Genomic DNA, 19,052 nt, shown 5'->3' on the forward strand with positions numbered 1-19,052 from the left:
GCAGGGCTTTGGATTTGAGTCTGGTGAGACTCTAGAAATCTCTTGATTCTTTATAGGCTAGACGCTAGCTTTTCTAATCACAGGAGATCTCATTCCGCTTTAAGCCTGGATGCCAGAATTTTTGGTCACGGTATAGAATTCTCTTTGCTGCCGTGTGCTGTGCTCAACTTTCTGTGTCACAGAAGATCCATAGCCACCTTACTACCTTGACCCAGCCTCTGAAGGGCCACTTCAGTGCACTAAGTGAAGGCCCAGGTTACACACAGGTATTTGTCTCAGCTCTCCTGCTCTGGCCCTGACCTTTGGAAGCTGTTGCCTTGTACTCTGTGAAGGGCTGGTATGCCTGGTAGGGATGTTTCTTATTCTCCTGCTTGTTTCCCAGTCTTTGGCAAAATCAACGCTGATGGGTTCAGATTCATTTTTTGGCTGGGACATCTTCAGATTCTACTTTATCTCTTTAGACCATGTGTATCTATTAAACGTCCTTTAAACGTTCAGCCAGTTTCTCCTTCCTCTGTGGCAGATCTCTGCTTTTCCCGTTGCCCTGCCAGGGTTAAAAGCATCTATGGATCTTTTATCTTCTTTTAGTAATTTTGTTCATTTAGTTTTCTTTTCAATCTCAGATCACTGATGGGTTTTAAAAATTCCTAGAAATGTATATCCCGTTTGACTTGTTCTTTTTGTTATTGTGGGAATGTAAAAAATACTTTTAAGTTTTCTCTTTAACTCCCATTTTTGCACTCGTCCACTTTGATCTGTTTAGGCAGAAGCTTAAACAGTTCTACTTAACTCAGCTAACCCAGAGGCTGTGTATATCGGATTTGAAAGTACAGTTTGTATATTAAGAGAAAAGTCAGTATATCTCTGAGATGTGCCATCCTTTCTGGTGAGGAATACTCTCAAAGTAAGATGAGGCCTAACCTTAAATCAATATGCAGCCATGTCGCTATAGCAGACATCTGTACATACACACAGAAATACCGAGACACCAAGGACAGGCTTTCTGACAAGTGAGATATATTTATGTTAAAGCTATCAAGTACTGCACAAAACAGAGAAGAATCTCAGGGTCCTCTTAGTGAGAATCTGGTTCTCAGTCTTATGTACGATCTGCTTCTTTTCCGTGACACTCAAGTGAAGTTAGATAATGCTGGATTTTTATTCTTCTTTTCCTGGTGGCCAAAGTAAAGCATTCTTTTTAGGGTCCAGGAATGGAATCTAGTCAAGAGACATAGATCTGGAGCTCCTGGCTGGATTAGAGACCTCATATAGAAGCTGACCTTCTCTCTGTGGTGTGTGCTATGTCCCAGAAATGACACTTGTTTGTCACTGATTTCATTTTTTCCCCTCAATGTTGCCTCTGGATTAAGAAGCCTCTTTCATTACTGCTCATCAGTGTCCTGCTGCTGAGGGAACCATTTGTGTTGATAAATAGTTATGTTTTTAAATGTACTGAGAAGGAGGCATTTTGAGAGAGACTTCTTCCATCTATGCCCTTTAGTCCTGACTGTAATTTATTTATTCATTCATCAATAAATATTAGTAAGGGCAGCCTGTGATATAGATATACATAATATAGACACAGTTCCAGCCCTCAGAGAGCATATAAATTATTAACTTCAGATGAGTTCAGTTCAACATACATTCACCAACTTCTCCTATGTGCTGGGCATATGGCATGATGATTAATCAGACAGACTTCTTTCTGTAAGTTGATAGTCCAATGCGGAAGACATAAAAATAATTTCAGTCCAATGTTTTAAAATGCAGATTGCTAATGGAATGCAGATGGGAGGTGCTGAGCCTTATCTGGGGATATTGGTAAGGCTTTCTGGTGATGATGATGCTTGAGGTAAATCCTGGAGGCTGGGTGGGAGCCAGTCAGGAGTGGCAGAGACCACTAATACCTACCCAGTATCCATGCTCCTCTCCTTCCTCATGAACAGAACTTTAAGGTTGTGCCCAGCAAAAGACTACTTTTCCCAGCCTTACTTGCACTAGGACTGGTCCATGAGCTATAGGTTTTTGTGGGGCTTCTAGGAAGCTACATGTTTGTGTGGGCAGTTTCCCCTCTCCATCCTCCTGAGGCTTGACTTGTCTTACCAGGAGTGTGCCACCCCCAGCCCCAGGGTGACCAAGGAGCTGCTGTGTGTAGGAAATGTGGACAGACCTTGGTTTGCAGGCTGGGTGTCCACCTACGTGTGTGCAAGGATCCTTCTATACCAGTCAGAGCTGGACAAGACAAGGGGATAGGGCTGGGGAGCGGCTGACTTTCCTAGTAGCACTAAGTTCTGGTAAAGAATCCTGAGGGGTTGGAGAATTCTAAATTAGAATATCGCCTACTAGGTCCTTATGAAGGACCTAGTATATAAAGTACTCTTCAAGGTAAAGAGGATAGGATCTATTTTATTTGACAGTTTTCTAGCTTGATTTATAATTTAAAACTATTCAGATGTGGATTCTGTGGAGCTGCATTTATTCACTCATTCCAGGTCCTGAAGATGTTAGGACTGGACTTAATCATTGCCTCTTACCAAAGGGAGAGACAGAGGAAGACCAGGAGGTAAGCAGAGTGAAAGAAACAGAAAAAATATCCTATAAAAGAAGAAAAAAATATAGAATATATTTCTATAATATAGAAAGAAATATAGCCAAACATTAGTAGAGTTTACAGTTTCTGTTTTTAGGGGTTATTGGGGGATTTTATTTTCTTCACAGATACACATAAGCAGTTTTATAATCAGAAGAATATTTGTTCATGAATTAAAAGCCACAAATATTTTAAGTACCTAGCATAATGTCAGGTCAAGGCCAGACATTTTAAGGATGTAAAAGCCCAACCCAATCCAACCCAAACAATAAACCCTCAATACACAGGAAAGAAAGCAATGGAGACCCATGGGGCAGGTGATAAGGAGTGTATCCCTCTTAAGTATTTTTATTAACAACTTGAAAATAGACATTGATGGAATAATGAAGTAATTTATATGATCTTGAATTGGAAGGTAGAGTGAAAAGAGAATCAGGATTCAACAGCATCCCAGCAGTCTGAATTCATGGGCTAATCTAACAAGATTAACAGAATACACTTTTGCAGAGCAGTATAAATCCCAACACTAGCATGTATATAATAGCTAAACTGGCTGTGCGAGTCATGACTTAACAGCAGCATGTGTAATAAAGAGAATTAATAGTATAGTGTGGCTACAAAAATTAATCGTTGGCAACACTAATAGATAAAACAGAATGAAGGAGTGGAGAGTTTTCCTTTGCTGTGCCAAGACTTTACCTGCATTCCTTGCAGTTTTAACATCATCTTTGGGAGACATTAAAAAATACTGAAGCCCACGGAGAAGTTTCTGCTCATCTGAGAAATTTTTGAAAGACCAAATCTAGTGTTTTAAGTGTATTAAAAAGAAAGGGCATATGTATGTCTGTTGGGTGGAGTTGGTAATATTCTGCAGATAGTGATGTGCCATGACCGGCAAACACGTTTCATATTTTCACAGTAGGACTGAAGTTTTCTGAGTACTTGGGACAATAGAGGGTGGTTGAGTTCAGCTAGATATAAAGAAAAACACTGTAATAATTAGAGTGGTTTACATGGAACAAACAGTTTTTAGAGGAGAATGAGTCTTAATTGCAGAAGGTGTTGGGGTTAAAAAAACCCAGTAAGTGGCACCCACCTTCCCTGTCTGAGTTTGAAAAGAAAGGGGGGGGCAGGTGTGGTGGCACATTTATAGATGCTATAACGAGGTTGAAGGACACGACTTATGTGTGTAGACTAGTGGTTTTCTAATACTAAATTCCAGAACTGTGAAAACCTACCCACCAAAGCACAGGCAGAACTAGACTTCCTAGAAACAGAGCAGAACCAATGGTCTCTGTGAAGTGTCTGCTCCCAAGCCAAGGCATGACCTGTCACTCTTTCCAAAGATATGAGTAAATCACCCACCTCTCCTGTGTAGAATGGATTTGAATTATGGCTCCATGAGTTTCTTATTTCCTATAGCACTGGGGGCTGTTAATGGAATTTGTGAAATACACTAATATATTAATTTCACTAACTTCTACCTAAAATTGAACAGTTTAAAAAATTATGAATGTAGGAAAAAATATCAGTGGTAGTAGTGACATCTGTGACTTTGTCATAAATAAGAATCACAGACATTTTTCATGTCATATTAGAATTGCTGCAGATAACTTGAGACATCATTTATGTTCAATATTACTTCAATTTGAGGTGGATGGCATGTGATTGCTCTTGTCTTGGTTACTTGTGTGATGTAGCTTCAAACTGGGGGCAAAGGCAGGCGTCACCTCTTCTCACATTGGTGACCCAGACACACGTGTTGCTTTGCAGTATTCTTGTCTACAACAGTTTCTTGATCATGAGGAGGAAGGAGGTGAGACAAAGACAACTCCACAGTTTAATGTCCTCATTCCAATTAAGCAGAAATGTTCTTTGCACTGACATGTTTTTAAGCAGTAAGATTTTTTCTTTGAAATGCAGAAATATTTATTTTGGTTTCCTTCATTGTTTTTGGAAATTCTGTGTTGGTTTATAAAACATAGAAATAGCCAATACTTAAAGCAAACATTCAAAACCCCAATGTGACAAATTATTGACTTCTTGTGCAATTAAGAATACAGGTGTAAGCCGCATAGCACAGGGAGATCAGCTCGGTGCTTTGTGACCACCTGGGGGGGGATAGGGAGGGTGAGAGGGAGGCGCAAGAGGGACGAGATATGGGGGTATATGTATACATGTAGCTGATTCACTTTGTTATAAAGCAGAAACTAACACACCGTTGTAAAGCAATTATACTCCAATAAAGATGTTAAAAAGAAAAAAATACACGTGTGAAGTTAGGCTAACAGATAGTGTTATTACAACGACAACATCTTCGGGGCAAAGCCTGTTTTGCCTGTATAATACAGGTACTCATGTAACCAAAAAACAACTGCTTTCAATGTATAAATGACAACTAAGTTCAGTCACATGTGGCAAAGACTTGCAGTAAAGTGAAATGCTGCTAATTTCCCAAATTAACTTAAAAAAAAAATCCCTTGAGAAGTTAATCCCAGGAAATAAGTTTTCCAGATTCCTGTTGTCCTAGAATTTTGGCTTGTCAAATACATTTCATAGAAATCAGGTAGCATTATGACAGAAGAGCATTTATTTATCACCGTCCATTTCAATAAGTACCCAAGTGTATCTACTCCCTTAATATCTGTAAAGACATGCCTTGGCTGAGAGTTTACTCTGGGGAAAAAAGCCACTTAATCACAATGCACTCTTTTGATATGAAAACCACATTAAGAACCATCACAGGAGTGGAGTCAAGATGGCGTAGTAGGAGGACACAGAATTCACGCCTTCTCACAACTAGGGCACCTACCAGGCACCAGTGGGGGACCACGGACACCTAAGGGGACGGGAGGAACCCCCAGCGCCTGGGTAGGAGGAGGGGCTTGTGGGGAGTTAAGGGGGAGGAGAAGTGGAGGCGGGAGGGGACCGGCACCCCTGAGGGGTGGCTGGGGGAGGGGAGGAGTTTCTACACCCAGCGGGACCCACCCATGGTTAGGGGTCCAGCAGGGACGGGGGAGACACTGGGGGAGATGGTGGGGGAGGGGTGCGAAGGAGTGGATGGGAATGGGGCCAGCACTTTCCCTGTCCACTTAGGCACCGGGAAGCCTGATGGCCTCCCGGGCCCAATCCTCTGCCCTCACAGCCTCGCTCCTGCCGCCCAGAGCCCAAGTCCCGCCCCACACCCCCACCCAGGGACCTACGTCTACACTCGGAGACCCCCTCTGAGACCCCCTCCAACACGGCTGGGCCTAAATCCCACCCACACACCCTCACTCAGGGCCTTACCTCCAAACTCCAGAACTCCACTCTCCAGAGGTTCTCCTGACTGCCTCTCCCCTTCCGGGAAGGTCCTAAACAGAGGCCCCACTCCACGCTTGAAGTCGCCCTGCCTAGGCCCTGCCCCATACTCAAACATCACCTCCCACCCACCTAGGTCCCACCCCATCCTAAACGCCACCCCTGCCTAAACACCACCCCCATAGCCAAGGCTTTTTTTTTTTTTTTTTCCCTCTTTTAGGTTGGGGCTCTGTTTTACCTTGTTGATTCACTGCTGTTGATTCTTTTATATTTTTATTTTTCCTAATAAATCTTTTATTTTTCTGATTTTATTTTATTCTTTATACTTTGTTAGTGATCTCTCCTTTTGGCTTGTTCACCCCCCCCCTTTTTTTTCTGTTGTGGTTTTATTTTACCTTGTTGCAATTGTTTCAATTATAGTTTTATTTTTCCTAATACATTTTTTATCTTTCTAATTTTATTTTGTTTTTTACTCTTTGATATTGTATTGCTCTTTTTTTTTCTTTTTTTCTTTCTTTCTTTCTTCCTTTTATTTATTTATTTATTTATTTACCTTGCCACAAAGCTTGTGGGATCTTGGTTCTCAGGCTAGAGGTCAGGCCTGAGCTCCTGTGGTGGGAGCTCTGAGTTCAAACCTCTGGAGTAACAGAGAACCTCAGACCCCAGGGCATATCAACTGAAGTGAGGCCTCCCAGAGGTCTTCATCTCAGCACAAAGACCTGGCTCTATCCAACTGCCTGCAAACTCCAGTGCTGGATGTCTCAGGCCAAACAACCAGTAAGACAGGAATACAGCACCACCCATCAAAAAAAATAAAAAATAAAATGAAACGACAAAAACATTTGTTACAGACGAAGGAGCAAGGTAAAAACCTACAAGACCAAATAAATGAAGATGAAATAGGCATGGTACCTGAAGAAGAATTCAGAGTAATGATAGTAAAGATGATCCAAAATCTCAGAAACAGAATGGAGAAAATACAAGAAATATTTAACAAGGATCTAGAAGAACTAAAGAGCAAACAAACAGTGATGAACAACACAATTACTGAAATTAAAAAATACTCTAGGGCTTCCCTGGTGGTGCAGTGGTTGAGAGTCCGCCTGCTGATGCAGGGGACATGGGTTCGTGCCCTGGTCCGGGAATATCACACATGCTGCAGAGCGGCTAGGCCCGTGAGCCATGGCTGCTGAGCCTGTGCATCCAGAGCCTGTGCTCTACAATGGGAGAGGCCACAACAGTGACAGGCTGGCGTATCACCAAAAAAAAAAAAAAAAAAAAAAAATACTCCAGAAGGAATCAGTAAAAAAATAACTGAGAGAGAAGAACAGATAAGTGAGCTGGAAGTTAAAATGGTGGAAATAACTGCCAGGGAGCAGAATAAAGAAAAAAGAATGAAAAGAATTGAGGACAGTCTCAGAGACCTCTGGGATAACATTAAACACACCAACATTCGAATTATAGGGGTCCCAAAAGAAGAAGAGAAAAAGAAAGGGTCTGAGAAAATATTTGAAGAGATTATAGTTGAAAACTTCTCTAACATGGGAAAGGAAATAGTCAATCAAGTCCAGGAAGCACAGAGAATACCATACAGGATAAACACAAAGAGAAACATGCTGAGACACATATTAATCAAACTATCAAAAATTAAATACAAAGAAAAAATATTGAAAGCAGCAAGGAAAAAGCAACAAATAACATACAAGGGAATCCCCATAAGGTTAACAGCTGATTTTTCAGTGGAAATGCTGCTGGCCAGAAGGGAGTGGCAGGACATATTTAAAGTGATAAAAGGGAAAAACCTACAACCAAGATTACTCTACCCAGCAAGGATCTCATTCAGATTAGAAGGAGAAATTAAAACTTTTACAGAGAAGCAAAAGTTAAGAGAATTCAGCACCACCAAACCAGCTTTACAACAAATACTAAAGGAACTTCTCTAGGCAGGAAACACAAGAGAAGGAAAACACCTACAATAACAAACCCAAAACAATTAAGAAAATGGTAATAGGAACATACGTATCAATAATTACCTTAACTGTAAATGGATTAAATGCTCCAACCAAAAGACATAGACTGGCTGAAAGGATACAAAAACAAGATCCGTACATACGCTGTCTACAAGAGACCCACTTCAGACCTAGGGACACATACAGACTGAAAGTGAGGGGATGGAAAAAGATATTCCATGCAAATGGAAATCAAAAGAAAGCTGGAGTAGCAATTCTAATAGCAGACAAAACAGACTTTAAAATAAAGACTATTACAAGAGACAAAGAAGGACACTACATAATAATCAAGGGATCCATCCAAGAAGAAGGTATAACAATTGTAAATATTTATGCACCCAACATAGGAGCACCTTAATATATAAGGCAAATGCTAACAGCCATAAAAGGGGAAATTGACAGTACACAATCATAATGGGGGACTTTAACACCCCACTTTCACCAATGGACAGATCATCCAAAATGAAAATAAATAAGGAAACACAAGCTTTAAATGACATATTAAACAAGATGGACTTAATTGATATTTATAGGACATTCCATCCAAAAACAACAGAACACACTTTCTTCTCAAGTGCTCATGGAACATTCCCCAGGATAGACCATATCTTGGGTCACAAATCAAGCCTTGGTAATTTTAAGAAAATTGAAATCGCATCAAGTATATTTTCAAACCACAATGCTATGAGACTAGATATCAACTGCAGGGAAAAAACTGTAAAAAATACAAACACATGGAGGTTAAACAATACACTACTAAATAACCAAGAGATCACTGAAGAAATCAAAGGGGAAATCAAAAAAATACCTAGAAACAAATGACAATGAAAACACGATGACCCAAAACCCATGGGATACAGCAAAAGCAGTTCTAAGGGAAGTTTATAGCAATACAAGCATACCTCAAGAAACAAGAAACATCTCAAATAAACAACCTAAGCTTACACCTAAAGCAATTAGAGAAAGAAGAACAACCCCCCCCAAAGTTAGCAGAAGGAAAGAAATCATAAAGATCAGATCAGAAATAAATGAAAAAGAAATGAAAGAAACAATAGCAAAGATCAATAAAACTAAAAGCTCGTTCTTTGAGAAGATAAGCAAAATTGATAAACCATTAGCCAGACTCAACAAGAAAAAAAGGGAGAAGACTCATATCAACAGAATTAGAAATGAAAAAGAAGAAGTAACAACTGACACTGCAGAAATACAAAGGATCATGAGAGACTACTACAAGCAGCTATATGCCAATAAATTGGACAACCTGGAAGAAATGGACAAATTCTTAGAAAATCACAACCTTCTGAGACTGAACCAGGAAGAAATAGAAAATATAAACAAGCACTGAAGTTGAAACTGTGGTTAAAAATCTTGCAACAAACAAAAGCCCAGGACCAGATGGCTTCACAGGCAAATTCTATCAAACATTTAGAGAAGAGCTAACACCTATCCTTCTCAAACTCTTCCAAAATATAGCAGAGGGAGGAACACTCCCAAACACATTCTGTGAGGCCACCATCACCCTGATACCAAAACCAGAGAAAGATGTCACAAAAAAAGAAAACTACAGGTCAATATCTCTGATGAACATAGATGCAAAAATCCTCAACAAAACACTAGCAAACAGAATCCAACAGCACATTAAAAGGATCCCAACAGCACATGAAAAGGATCATACATCATGATCAAGTGGAGTTTATCCCAGGAATGCAAGGATTCTTCAATATATGCAAATCAATCAATGTGATATACCATATTAACAAATTGAAGGATAAAAACCATATGATAATCTCAATAGATGCAGAAAAAGCTTTTGACAAAATTCAACACCCATTTATGATAAAAACTCTCCAGAAAGTAGGCATAGAGGGAACCTACCTCAACATAATAAAGGCCATATATGACAAACCCAGAGCCAACATCATTCTCAATGGTGGAAAACTGAAACCATTTCCTCTAAGATCAGGAACAAGACAAGGTTGCCCACTCTCACCACTATTATTCAGCATAGTTTTGGAAGTTTTAGCCACAGCAATCAGAGAAGAAAAAGAAATAAAAGGAATCCAAATCAGAAAAGAAGAAGTAAAACTGTCACTGTTTGCAGATGACATGATACCATACATAGAGAATGCTAAAGATGCTATCAGAAAACTACTAGAGCCTAATCAATGAATTTGGTAGAGTAGTAGATACAAAATTAACACACAGAAATCTCTTGCATTCCTGTACACTAATGATGAAAAATCTGAAACAGAAATTAAGAAAACACTCCCATTTACCACTGCAACAAAAAGAATAAAATACCTAGGAATAAACCTACCTAAGGAGACAAAAGACCTGTATGCAGAAAAGTATAAGACACTGATGAAAGAAATTAAAGATGATACAAACAGATGGAGAGATATACCATGCTCTTGGATTAGAAGAATCAACATTGTGAAAATGACTATACTACCCAAAGCAATCTACAGATTCAATGCAATCCCTATCAAACTACCATTGGCATTTTTCACAGAACTAGAACAAAAAATTTCACAATTTGTATGGAAACACAAAAGACCCCAAAAAGCCAAAGCAATCTTGAGAAAGAAAAACGGAGGTGGAGGAATCAGGCTCCCTCACTTCAGACTGTACTACAAAGCTACAGTAATCAAGACAGTATGGTACTGGCAAAGAAACAGATATATAGATTAATGGAACAGGATAGAAAGCCCAGAGATAAACCCACACACATATGGTCACCTTATCTTTGATAAAGGAGGCAAGAGTATACAATGGAGAAAAGACAGCCTCTTCAATAACTGGTGCTGGGAAAACTGGACAGCTACATGAAAAAGAATGAAATTAGAACAATTCCTAACACTATACACACAAATTAACTCAAAATGGATTAAAAACCCACATTTAAGGCCAGACACTATAAAACTCTTAGAGGAAAACATAGGCCAAACAAACACTCTATGACATAAATCACAGCAAGATCCTTTTTGACCCACTTCCTAGAGAAATGGAAACAAAAACAAAAATAGGGCTTCCCTGGTGGCGCAGTGGTTGGGAGTCCGCCTGCCGATGCAGGGGACGCGGGTTCGGGCCCCGGTCCGGGAGGATCCCACATGCCGCGGAGCGGCTGCGCCCGTGAGCCATGGCCGCTGGGCCTGCGCGTCCGGAGCCTGTGCTCCACGGCGGGAGAGGCCACAGCAGTGAGAGGCCCGCATACCGCAAAAAAAAAAAACAAAACAAAACAAAAATAAACAAATGGGACCTAATGATACTTAAAAGCTTTTGCAGAGCAAAGGAAACTATAAAAAAGATGAAAGGACAACCCTCAGAATGGGAGAAAATATTTGCAAATGAAGCAACTGACAAAGGATTAATCTCCAAAATTTACAAGCAGCTCATGCAGCTCAATATCAAAAAACAAACAGCTCAATCCAAAAATGGCAGAAGACCTAAACAGATGTTTCTCCAAAGAAGATGGATTTGCCAACAGACACATTAAAGGATGCTCAACATCACTAATCATTAAAGAACTGCAAATCAAAGCTAGAATGAGGTATCTCCTCAAACCGGTCAGAATGGCCATCATCAAAAAATATACAAAGAGCAAATGCTGGAGAGGGTGCGGAGAAAGGGGAACACTCTTGCACTGTTGGTGGGAATGTAAATTGATACAGCCACTGTGGAGAACAGCCTGGATGTTCCTTAAAAGCCTAAAAATAGAACTACCATATGACCCAGCAATCCCTCTACTGGGCATATACCCTGAGAAAACCATATTTCAAAAAGAGTCATGTATCACAATGTTCATTGCAGCACTATTTTTACAATAGCCAGGACATGGAAGCAACCTAAGTGTCCATCGACAGATGAAGGTATAAAGAAGATGTGGTACATATATACAACAGAATATTACTCAGCCATAAAAAGAAATGAAATTGAGTTATTTGTAGTGAGGTGGATGGACCTAGAGTCTGTCATACAGAGTGAAGTAAGTCAGAAAGTGAAACACATATGTATGCTAACACATATATATGGAATCTAAAAAAAAAAAAAGGTTCTGATGAACCTAGGGGCAGGACAGGAATAAAGTCACAGACGTGGAGAGTGGTCTTGGGGACATGGGGAGGGGGAAGGGTGGGCTCGGACGAAGTGGGCGAGTAGTATTGACATATATACACTACCAAATATAAAATAGATGGCTAGTGGGAAGCAGCTGCATGGCACAGGGAGATCAGCTCGGTGCTTTGCGACCACCTGTAGGGTTGGGATGGAGAGGGTGGGAGGGAGACGCAAGAGGGAGGGGATATGGGGATATATGTATATGTATAGCTGATTCACTTCGTCATAGCATAACAGTGTTAAGCAATTATACTCCAATAAAGATGTTAAAAAAACTCCAAAACCATCACAGACAGAGCAGAGCGACGAGTTCAGTGAAGGTAAAGTGTACAGTTATTCAGGTGTCACAGTTGAACATGGTTGATCCAGGTAATTGTTTCCTTGTTGAAATGCTTGTCTTCACTGCAGAGTCTAAGACAGTTTTTAAAATAACCCCTGGGAAGGGATGGAGGGAGGGAATCGGGTCTGGAGAAGAGGGTCAGAGAATATACTGCTCTCTGGGCACCAGAATCCACCCGCAGTGGTGAGCGGCCATCCATCTTTACCTGCGTTGTTCTGAGCTAGGTCTGTCCTCGGCTTCACTGCTAACCTTCTGCTCTGACAGGAATAACAGGGGTTAATCAGAAGGGTGGTGTGAGATGGGGAGGGGAAGGTGGCAGGGATCAAAAAAAAAAAAAAACCTCTGGTCCACTTGTGACCTCCTGCAGCTGGGGCAGTTCTTGTTTATAAGGGATGGTTCACTCCAGTACATGGTACTCTTCGGAGCAGCAGACACCTGCAGAATTTGCAGCAAGTGGCAGACATCCCAGACCTAGCAAAGTCCTAACCACTTGGTTAGCAAAACAGAGAGACAAGTTTTCACCCTCCTTTTAAACTGAGGAAGTCGTAAATAACTTAGCACATTTATAGTTTCCCCTTTACAGTTTTTTTAAGGCTCATTTTGGAAACTGTGTATCACCGTGAACACAGTCTGCAATGCAAGGTGACCATAAGGCATATGACCATAAACCATTCCCTCTAAGCTTCCTATGATGAGAATCTGAATGCACGAGGCAGACAAAGATGCTCCTTCCCTACTTGCTGTTGTCAAAACTACCCACTGAGGCTACGGGCGGAAGAAGACCGCGGAGGCGTGCGGCCTCTTCCCAGCTTCCTTCCTCGCATTAGATTTTGATGGTGGAACAAAGTTCAAGGATCTGTGACCTGAAATAATTCCAAAGCTCTGGCCTTTTAGCCTTCATTGTTGGGGTCAGAAGGCCATTGTTGACAGAATAATTCAGGGTGGAAACAGGTCAAAGGACCTGTTCAAATGGTTTTAGGCCCAGAATCCTTCCCAAGTCTCACCATGTCTTCTAGAATAGCTTTTTTGACGTCCTTGTTTCTGCACAGTTCTTCAAAGGGGCCTTCAAAGCCTCTCTTCTGGGCCCAGGGACCTAGCATCTCAATGTCTGGTACCACAATTACTATGAGAAATGCCTGCAAGTTCTCTCCGTGGACGAACACCTGAGCGACAGGTTCACTTCACTGGTAGATGTTTTCGATCTTCTCCAGAGCTATGTACTCTCCTTGTGCCAGTTTAAAGATGTGCTTTTTCCTGTCAATGATCTTCAAGGTGCCATTTGACAACTACTTTCCAATGTCCCCTGTGTGCAACCAGCCGTCTTTATCCAGAGCTTCTGCTGTGTTTGCTGGGTCCTTTAAGTAGTCTTGAAATACATTAGCCCCTTGCACACACACCTTGCCCTCACCCTTGGCAGCCATGTAATTCATTTCTTCCACATCGACAAGCTTTACAATGTTGCAAGGCATTGGGGCACCAACATGGCCTGTGGTCCAGTCCCTAGGCACAGTCAGGCAGCACCCGGTGGTGCACTCAGTCTGTCTGTAGCCTTCGTAGAACTGGCAGCCCAGCAAGTCTCTCAGGAAGGTCAGCACGGTGGCGGACATGGGCACTGCTCCTGTGATCATCAGCCTCACTTTTCCTCCCAGGCTCGACTCTTATTTTATGGATGGTCAACTTATCCCACAGGCTGTTGTTTCTAATGATGCCACTGCGAAGCTTGGCTTCTTCCCTCTTGGAGGCAAAGTCCAACAGTCATCGCTTCGGCATGGTGTTTGCCTGAGGAAAAAGTCAGTCAAACATCCAGTTCAGCAGTCTGGGGACCACAGGGAAGATGGTGGGTTGAAATGCCTTGAGATCATCCATAAGCAACCTGCTATCTCCTTGGAAAAATCCTATTTTAGCTCCGTGACACAGCATCACACACTCTACAACTTTTTCAAACACGTGGACGAGAGGCAAGAAAGAGATCAAAGTATCATCTGAGGAAGTAATGAATGTACTCTGTCATTTTCACAAATGCTGAACAATCGCTGACTGCATTTCCATGGGTGATCAGTGCTCCTTTGGGGTTTCCTGTAGTTCCACTTGTGAAGCAAATTATTGCAACATCTTCAGGTGCTGGAGGCTTGGGCTTCCGTCTGTGGGCTCTTCCCAGGTCCTCCATCGCCTTCATGCTGATGATCTCCTTGTTCCGACCCATCACTGCCGTAGGAGTCCATGAGAACAATAGTTTTAAGGCATGCTGTTAATTTATTTTCTACAGCTTCTAATAAGAGGTTGGCCTTCTCTGGCTTGCCCACAAAAACCAGAGAGAGTTCAGCTTTGTTGATGATCAAGGTGACTGCTGCAGTTCCGAGGGTATCGTAGAGGGGAACAATCACCATCGAATAAGTAAAGCATCCCTGTTCAATGATCACCCACTCAGGTCTGTTCTGAGAAAAGAGGTTGATGAACTGATCTGGGGCTCCCTTGAAGCCCTTGTGGAGCAGTGCCGAGCCCACACACTCCAACATTTCTGCAACCTGTTTGTATGAAAGCCATTCATAGGGTTGGTCTGGCTTCCGAGAGCCTAAACAAGGGCCGTTATTTGACACCTGCATGCCCCTCTGGAAACCTTCATATAACATTCTGATGTCATCGTAGAAATACACCAAGGGCTTGTCACTGTCCAGGAGCACGGATCTCCGGGCACTGTCACTGCCTGCCACCTCCACTGACTGCATGGCCAGGTCGCATGGTGGCTTCAGGGCCTGCAGCTGCGTGGTGTACCAGAAGGTGGTGAGCGCCACGAACGCACCGAAGCCCATGAGTGTGTTGGTTGGAAGGGTGCACACGTACTGCCGAAAGTCAACCATCTCTGGCATCCTAAAGTACTGGAACAGCTCGTGGTCTTGCATCGTCCTGGGTTGGTGGCGCCCTATGCCGATATCTTAGAAGGGCGTCACAAGGATTGCCATCTTATGGCCTCAGTCTTCTCATTAAATGAAAGTTCCAGACTCCATGGTTGGGGATTCCATTTTGTGACTCGTGGAGAAGTAGGAATCCAGTCTCAAACCTCTTTTCTACTTTCTTCCAAACGCCTCTCTAGCAGGAGACGGCTTATCTTCTAACAGGAATGCTGGGGAACCAGAGGAGCTTCAGCAGAACATTTCAAAGGCACCTTGGACTAGACCTTTGCCAGGTGGCTGTCTCTTTTCCTCAGTTTGGATGAAGGGAGATGAACGAGGGGAAAAAACTCAGTGGATGACTCTTTCTTGGATGTATTACCTGGTTTCAGGACTTAATGAAGCTCAGGTTCTTGATGTCTCATCGCAGAAAGTATTCAGTGAGAGACAAAGTGATAGGTAAGAAGTGGATTTATTTAGAGAGAAACACATTCCACAGACAGTGTGGGCCATCTCAGAAGGTGAGAGCAGCCTTGGGAGAAACACACTCCACAGACAGAGTGGGGGCCATCTCAGAAGGTGAGAAAGGCCTAAGCAGTAAGATTTAATTTTAACTTTCCTATACTTAAATGTATTGAAGTGTCATTTTAATGCATCGGTAAAGAAGCACAAATGCCAAATCACAGACTTGATTTTATTATTTTGATAACTGGATTTCTTTTGAATTTTATGTGTTTAATCCTATGCCTTTAGAAAATATTGTTCAAAGATAATGTCTAGAGTTTTTTATCAAACTGACAAAGGGGTCCATGGAAAAAAATAACTAAGAACTTCGTTACTAGGAGTTTGATATTTTATATTAAAAAATAAGATTCTAAAGAAAAGTCGCTGCTTCTGACACATCTTTGGAAATTCATAGTTTAAAGAATTTAGCTGTATTTAGTAATTTTCCCCTCTAAGGTCTTCTTTGTGAGGTCACAATTTACAACTAGCATTGGGATATGTTTTCAAAGAGACCCCAGCTCAAATATAGAACCCAAACACTTAAAATGCTTTATCCTGAGAAAATCCAAATATTTATGTTTCCAACTCATGTTAAAAATTTTCTAAAAGCATAAGATGTTATTGAGGGTTCCCCACTGTTGATGACTGTGGTTAGAAAGGCCATTGAAAATGGCTGCCGGGGAAAGGACAGCTGTAGGGATGTCGAGGCTGCTGGGGGGCAGAAGATCCCACTGATGGCTTCCCTGGCACTTGTAATTCAGTCACTCAGCGATCAATTTCTTAACACCAGAGATGAGCTGGAATTAGTGTGAAATTTCCATTCTCTTTGGCCCTAACTGGGACATTCCATAATTACAATGAAATGAGACCACGCTTCACTGTCTCACTCCCTCTGTGAAGAAGTTATCTGGCATGAAAAGGAAAGGAATGGAAATCAAGAGCCAGCCTGTAGGAATTGCTAACAGAATAACTGGTGAGTGAGCCGAGGTGAAATGGCTTTGATGCAAACCAACACATGCGGTACTAATTAGGCAGTAAGACCGGCAAGGAAGTGAGCATTATGTCTGTTAGTTGACTTGGATGATGTTGGGTGGTGAGGTATCCTGAGGAAAAGCCAAAGGCCTTTAACTCACCAGTGTGGTTAATTATTAGAGAACGTTGTTCTTGCGGAATTTCCTACCAAGCATTTCAAAAAGACATTATTTTGCTTTTAAACATGTTAAAAACATTAAGTGACACTTCTTGCAGGCTAATAGCTGCTTGTATTGGTGATGAAGAAATGGTTGGAGATTTTATTTAGTCCATGGTTAACGAATAAAGGTTATGAAGATGGTCTTCCTTTCATTTGTCTGCAGCAGAGTAGAACAAATTTACCTATCTGACTTTACTTGGGGAATGATCATAGAAAATGTGAAAGGATAAATTGCTTTTATATAGAATTCTTTAAAAAAATCATTTTTATTTTTCTGTATGACAAATGAGAGAATATGAGTCATTAGAATGCATAAGCATTCTAATATGAGTCATTAGAATGCATAAGCATCACTAATCTGAGAACTATCCTGATAATGGCTCAAGTTCTCTGAAGCATGTTTATGCAACTCCTTTGCTCTCCAGTGCAATCTGGGAGGGAAGGGCATGCACTGCCATCCTTCTGCCTGGATCAGATGTGGAGGTAGAAGATGGTGACGAGCCTCTAAAGCAAGAAAGAATGATATGAAAAGCAGCCTTAAACTGACAGATCTGTGTAAGGCATAAAGGAGTAATTGATTGTACTTGAGCTGTATCACAGCAACCTGAACTAATTAACAAAGATAAATTACAATGTGTTCTATCTTAGCTCTTCTGAAGACAAAGAAATGACAATATTGATGGATAGATTAAGGACACATTTTCGAAGGTGTGGGACATGGTTAATTTACTCACAAGTAGGATGGCCATATGATTTGTTGTTTAACAGTACAATTCTGAGAATGAAAGGGAGCGTAATAGCAGAGACTCCAGAATAGGCATAAACACCAGCCTGTTTTGGGCAAAATAAGATGTGTGCCTGTCACCACTTCTCACTCTATAATTCCAGAATTACATGCTGCTTATTCATATACATTATGTCTCTCCTATAGTACCATGTTCACTGGAATGTGAAATTAACATATGGCAGTTGTATAATTTTATTATTATTGTTTATTAATAAAATAACACAAATAATAGGCTATAAGTAATATTAATAATTACTATTGAGCATTATTATACTAATAATTAACTTACAAAATACTTTTGAAAGTATTTCAGTTACTCCCAAAATAGCTGGTAAGTGGCCTCTCCAAAAAATTCTGAATGGTTTATCAAATAAGCAAGTAAATAAGCTTTATGTAGCTATACTAATACAGTGTTATATAGTCATTAACAATAAAAATTTAGAATAATCTTTAATAAGCAGCAATACAATTTTACCTCTGTTAATGTATTCTAAGAAAGTAAGCAGGTAAATACAAAGAGCTTTATGCATGAGAATATTTCTCATGACATTGCTTATAACAGCAAACACTGTAAAGCTGGGGGGTGGTGATAGCATCAGGGCGCAGTGAGCTACTCTCTTTGTGTCCCCCCTTTAATCTGCAACCAGTAGAACATCCACAGCTCAACAAAGGTGCCTCTACCGAGCACACCAGGGTGCCAAATGATTGCATATTTCTGAGCATCTAAAGGAGGATGGACCGGAATGCAGAGAAGAGGTGGTACAGGTGCAATAGCAGAGGCAGTGCCTGCAATTCTGGTCCTGTAGCTGCAGTAGCTGAGCCCACGGCCCCAGAAAACCTGGCCAGCAGAGGAGGGAATGCACACAACGCCAGCCCCCTGGCCACAGCAGTGCCCATGGCCACAGGTAACCAGGCAGCAGCAGCAGTAGGGCCTGGGACCCCCATCCCTCCAGCCATGGAGGTACCCACAACTCTGGCTCCCTGCTCACCCCACCTGTAGTAGTGGAGCCCACAAATCTTACAACCCTGGACATGGCAGAGGTGCCTGCGTGCTCCTGGCTGGCCCGCTCCCGATGCAACTCAGGGGATGCTGCACATGGTGGAAGAGCCCACCGTCCCAGTGCTCCAGGTAGCAGCACCATTGACACCAACAGCTGCAAGGCACCAATGACCCTGGAGGCGCAAGAAGCAATAGAGGGTAAGGGGTGACACCTCTGACAGAGGCAGTGAAGGGTGGAAAATGCTGACTTTCAAATATATCCAAAGGCAGCGCAGGTAAGAGAAACTAAAAACTTGTGATATGTCGCCAACTACTGGATGACAAAA

At 41.6% G+C, this 19,052-nt stretch overlaps 1 protein-coding gene and 1 pseudogene across 2 annotated transcripts in view; both read right to left on the bottom strand.

The window, feature by feature from the left end:
• The window catches only part of PRKN (parkin RBR E3 ubiquitin protein ligase), a gene marked incomplete at both ends in the record, with an annotated part of 1,053,566 nt that overhangs the window by 96,773 nt on the left and 937,741 nt on the right, over positions 1-19,052 (bottom strand). The window lies entirely within an intron of this gene.
• On the bottom strand, positions 13,179-15,255 carry LOC307061204 (long-chain-fatty-acid--CoA ligase 1-like; annotated as a pseudogene). The gene has a single exon. The product of its transcript is annotated as a long-chain-fatty-acid--CoA ligase 1-like (transcript).

Source organism: Hyperoodon ampullatus (assembly GCF_949752795.1).
Source record: "Hyperoodon ampullatus genome assembly, chromosome: 12".
Taxonomy (NCBI): Eukaryota; Metazoa; Chordata; class Mammalia; order Artiodactyla; family Ziphiidae; genus Hyperoodon; species Hyperoodon ampullatus.